The 6,000-nt window shown below is 35.6% G+C and overlaps 1 non-coding gene across 1 annotated transcript; it reads right to left on the reverse strand.

Moving 5' to 3' along the window:
• Nucleotides 1–4,266: 4,266 nt before the first annotated feature.
• Nucleotides 4,267–4,346, reverse strand: LOC119871337. Its single transcript, XR_005357448.1, has one exon. It is a non-coding gene; the product is annotated as a small nucleolar RNA SNORD115 (small nucleolar RNA).
• Nucleotides 4,347–6,000: the final 1,654 nt, after the last annotated feature.

The raw sequence follows: 6,000 nt of genomic DNA on the forward strand, positions 1-6,000 counted from the left end.
GGGGAGTCTGAGGTATCATTTTTCTTATTCCAAATCTACAATGCCCTCCAGGTCATATTGGCAAGGATACAATATGGTATTGTCCTGTACATTCATTCTCAATAGAATTTCTTCAAGCATGATTATGTCATCCTTTCTCTTCGAGTGAACATTTTTTTTTTGCTAATGTCCTATGCAAAGCAGGTCCCATTCATAAGGAATTCCCCCTTGAATCTTCTTACCATGGTTTCTTAATGCATATCATGATGCCCAGGTTGTTCCTGATTGGGCTGCTTCCCTGGTCTGGAATTAGGTGATATGGAGTTCTCCATGGGATCTTCATTTGAGGACCTGTTCTCAGAGTGTTAGGCTTGCTCTTCAAATATCCTAGGCAGTTTCAGTTGTCTTTGTGTGCCAGAGTTGCTTGTTCTTAATTTTTGGTGCTGGGATTCAACATGTGATACCATCTTGCAACCACAGGAGACCTGAGGGAAACATCAGAGTGCAGAAGATCCTGTGCCCTTGCCTTAAATGATATACCATGGAATGTGGGACCCCAATGATGAGCTGAGTATGATTGATTCACCACCCATCAGTGGTCCAGGGTTACTACAGGGCATGATGCCCCAGTACACACAATTTTGGTCCTCTTCTGGTAGCTTAGCAGTGCTGATATATGCTTGAGTATTTTGGATTTCTTCCTTCTCCAGAGCCATCTGTTTAATGAGAAGTAGGGTTTTTTTTCAGAAACACCTTTACAGCTGTGTCATTTTCCCAATGCATTTTCTTTATATGTGTATCAACCATTTAATACACAAATGTGTCCAGAATAAGTGAACTAATGGATGTTTTATTAGAATGTAGCAATAAATCCATATATACCTACTTTCCTAAATACATGTTAAATTTGCCCATAGTCTTCTTTTATGTTTATAGATTTACCCTCATCTATAGGCCTATCTCTTTTGATTCATTATATAAACTCCGCTGTTTTAATGATTTTACTTTTTAGATTTTTTAATTTTTGGCTTCAGTTTTGTTTTCTTTGAAGAACAATTTAATATATCTCTGGAACACTTGTGAACTGACAATGTAATTTAATATAGATTTATTTTTCAGGAAACCATATCTCCCATCATTAAGAGATACTTTCCTTAAGATCAAATCCCTGCCCTGGAACTTTCAGTCCATTTTTCAAAAGCCATGTTTCTTTTGTTCATATCAACCTTTGAAGTCCTGCTAACAGTATTTAAATTCTGATTAATATACTCCATCATCCTAGTGTACAGGTGAACTTATGTGATCCACAAAATATGAGGTCATGAGGGAGTTGCTTTAATATTTTGAAGAATTTCCCAATTTATTTCTACAAAGGTACTTTTGAAAAAGTTTTTTTTTCGTATTCCTGATTGTTTCATTTTTTAAGACATACATTTTCCCCAATAAATTTCCCAAGTGATATGGACACCAGTGCCCTTTTTTGGTAAAATGTATTTTGTCAGATTTCCCATCATGAAAATCTGACAATACCAATAGTTCACAATTGTTTTCTTAATTTAAATTGAATTAGCCAACATATAATACATTACTATAAACTATCACTAGTTTCAGATGTGGAGTTCAGTAATTCATCAGTTGCATATAACACCTGGGTCTCATCATGTAACATGCCCTCCTTAATGCCCATCACTCAGTAACCCCTTCCCCCTACACAGCAACCCTCAGTTTGTTTCTTTTATAGTAAAGAGTCTCTCGTAGTTTGTCTCCTTCTTTGATTTCCGTGGATTCAGTTTCCCTTCCCTTCCCCTATGATCCTCTGTGCTGTTTCTTATATTCCGCATATGAATGAAACCATATGATAATTTTCTTTCTCTGATTGACTTACTTTGCTTAGCATAATACCCTTCAGTTCCATCTATTTTGATGAAAATGATAAGATTTTATCCTTTTTAGTGACTAATAATCCATTTTATATATATGACATCTTTATGCATTCATCTGTCAATGGACATCTGTAGCCCACAATTTCTTAAATTGTCATAGGAAGTTTTATCAATCCACCAGAGTCACAGGTAAGCTATCTGAATCTTTTTTCAGTGTCCACCAACTGAAATACATGGTATGAATTTTTGCTTCTCATCTTCTGTACACCATGGAGGTCAATCTTTTCTAGAGGAAGTGGTCTGAGACACAAATGCAGACTTCTGCTGTTGTCAACTATGAAGTTTATTTGAGATATTTTCCTAACCTGGACACATACTGACTTGCATCATGTTTCCCAGTGGCCATGAAGGACAGATATCCTCCTCTGCTATCTTATACATTTCTTTGGAAATGACAAAGTTAGGCTTTCCAGAGATACTATCTTGTCAAGATGATACAGGAAGAAATCAATCCTCTATTATTTCATTTTGCAAAAGGAATAAAATATATTTATTGACTCTACATAGGCATTCTCTTTTGTCCTAGCTTCTTTCTTGGCCTGTATCTATGATCAAAAGTATCATCTCACCTTGTATCACTATAATAATCATTGCCTGAATGTTCAACTGAAGACACAATGAGGGAAAAAGAGGTATGGAATTGTTCCATATAAAGGCTCCTTTGAGGAATCATGGATCATGTAACAAAGACTAAAATATGAGCATTTGTTAGGTACATTGAATATTATAGACATTGTATACCACAAAGGATTGCCATGAGGGATTGGTTATCTCCTGTCTGAAATTCCATAATTTCTCCAGTGATAAGAGATAAATCAATAAATGAATGGTTAATCAATTAATTAATAACAGAAGAAACAAATATAAATTTACCTTATGAAAATGCTGAGCACCACTCATTCACCATAAAGGAGATGTCCATGTAAACAAGCTCCTAGATAGGAAAAGCACTCAGGATGTGTATGGTAAAATCAAGTTCCCTATGGTTCATTTTTTGGTCTATACAGCAATAGTGTTATGTAGAAAACTGGTATGGTGTATGGTAAAATCAAGTTCCCTATGGTTCATTTTTTGGTCTATACAGCAATAGTGTTATGTAGAAAACTGGGCTTGGTTATTGGCCTTGAGTATCCACAAAATGATCTTGTAAAATTATGCAGAAGTAGTTTTATTGAGATAGATATCTGGAATCTTAAAAATGTGCCCACTACCATCCCTGAGGCAAACCCTGCATGAGGCTTTTTAGGCCATGGCCTGAATGACATCTTCTTTTTGTTCAGACTCCTTTTTTGTGTTCTTATCTGAAGATCTTGCTGATCTTCCAATCAGCAATGCAAATTTTTTCTTTGTAATATATATCTTTATTTCTGTACTTTGGGCAGACAAAACCTCATGATGGAGATGATACCATGGCTCCAACAATCTCAACATTATATTTATATAAGCACTTCCAAAATTGTTTTTGTTTTTGTTTTCCCTTATGGTGCCATCTTCTAAAGGACTTGTGTCTTGAACTTCAAATGTGAAGCTAGTGTTCCATTTGGCAAAGCTAAATAGATTAAGGAGCCAATTAGAAAAACTGGCATCACCAATAAACCCGTAATTCCTTAAATTGACATTTTAAAACCCTAATAATCCTCCAAGGCCACAGTCCCTTTGAGCCAAGACCCAATGGCAGATTAATTCTTGCATTTCATTCTCTGGATGCCATGGGCATGATTCTTCCTTAGAGGAATTTGTTTCGAGTATCCAGTAAAGAGCCCAGCAGTTATTGTCTCTTATGTATATTAGATAGTTTCTAACCTGTGCACACACAGATGGTAATGTTTCCTGGTAATGTTTCCAGGAGTAATGAAGGAAATATTTCCTTCATTTGGAGTGTGAGCCATTTCAGGTATAACTTAAAATGTTTCTAATTATGCTACTCCAATGGCCTACCTCCCAAACAGAAATTAAACATCTACAATACTTAGCTTTCTGAAAGGATCCACTTATTTATCTTCTTAAGTCAGGCCTCTTATATAGTGTAATTTTCTATGTCACCTATATCTATGATCAAACATGTCCATTCACCTTGATTTTAATGCAACAGTGAAATTCTTTCCAGAACTTCTAACTGAATAAACTGATGAGAAAAATATAGGTAAGGATTAGTGTTGAGGATGGCCCTCTGTGACTAAATATGGCTCACCAAAGATAGCCTAAACTTGAGGATGTGTTGTTATCTTGAAAACTATAGAGAAGATTCCCTGAAGGGACTTGTTGCCTGAAGACTCAAATCCTATTACTCTATAAGGGAAACATGGAACGTCAACATTTTGCTTTGGCATTACTGACTACATTGTACTTCAGTGTAAAGTTATTAAACATGATTTTTAGGCCATCATTTCTCTACAAGATAATATGAGTTCTCATCTTTGATTAAACCACAGCATTACCTGACAATTTATACACTTTGACATGTATATGCTCATCAGAGATAGATTTTAGAATTTGCGATGTCAAAATAGACATGACTTTTGTCATTTACTATCATGAACACCTGGCCGACATAGGCTCATTCTGTGGCAACAGTCAAACTATCCTTTTTTAAAGAGTCATTTTCTGTGTGGACAGTTGTAAGACAGATAAAATATTTTACTGCATATTTCATGGTCTCATGATTTATCCATACTCTATGTTAAGCAATTACTATGATCATTTCTGCAAAAATGACTTATTACAGAGTTGGTGCAGCTTTCATTCACTCAGCAGAAAAAGGACAATATATACAGGCTTCTTAACTTTGTATAAACATGCAGGTGATGTTTGTAGACATGGGAGACATTCATTGTCAATCTTATTCTATCTAGTCAAGAGGTCATCAGGATATTTGCCATGGTTCATTGCATATAAACTCAAATAAAATCATACTCTTTCAGCCACATCAAACTCTGGATCTAGAAATCAGATGTCAGGACACTTGAAATTGTGATCACTTTATGAATCCTTTGGAACCATATATGAAACTTTTACATGATGGCCAATAAGCCATTGTGTTATATTGTAAGTCCTCTTCAATATCTTACAATCTTGACAAGAGCAGAACAAAGAAAAATACAATAATTAATGTAAATATGTATACTTGTATACTTAGACCAAAGAAACTAACAAAATGGAGTAGGAACCATACTCAGAAAAATTCTATACTTTCAATAAACTTTCAGGAAAACAGTAATGTTTTCTGACTTATCATCAGGAAAATACAAATAAGATACCACCCACACCTATCATAATGGCTAAAATTAACAATACAGGAAACAACTAACATTTACAAGGATGCAGAGAAAGAGGTACCCTCTTGGGATGCCTGCGTGGCTCAGTGGTGGAGCATCTGCCTTCAGCTCAGGGCATGATCCTGGGGTCATGGGATCAAGTCCCACATAAAGCTCCACTCAGGGAGCCTGCTTCTTCTGCCCATGTCTCTGCCTCTCTCTGTGTGTCTCTCATGAATAAGTATATAAAATCTTAAAAAAAAAAGAGGTGCTCTCTTATACTGTTGATGGGAATAAAAACTGCTTCAACCACTCTGGAAAACAGTATGGAGGTTCCTCAAAAAGTTAAAATAGAACTACTCTATAACTCATCAACTGTGCCACTGGGTATTTACTTAAAGGATACAAAAATGCTGATTTGAAAAAAAATACTGATTTGAAGGGACACATACACCCCAGGGTTTATAGCAACATTATCAATAATAGCCAAATTATGGAAAGAGCACAACCAAACCTCCATTGATTGATGAAAGATAAAGAATACTTGGTACACACACACAGAGGAATATTACTCAGCCATGAAAAAGAATGAAATCTTGCCATTAACAATGTTGTGTGTGGAGCTATAGTGTATTATGCTAAGCAAAATAAGTCAGTCATAGAAAGGTAAATACCATATAAATTCACTTGTATGTGGAATTTAAGAAACAAAACAAGTGAACTTAGGGGAAGGGGATAAAAGGGAATCAACTATGAGAGACTCCTAACTATAGTAAACAAACTGAGGGTTGCTGGAGGGCGGGTATGTAGGGCCTGGAGTAATT

This window comes from Canis lupus, chromosome 3 (assembly GCF_011100685.1).
Source record: "Canis lupus familiaris isolate Mischka breed German Shepherd chromosome 3, alternate assembly UU_Cfam_GSD_1.0, whole genome shotgun sequence".
Classification (NCBI taxonomy): domain Eukaryota; kingdom Metazoa; phylum Chordata; class Mammalia; order Carnivora; family Canidae; genus Canis; species Canis lupus.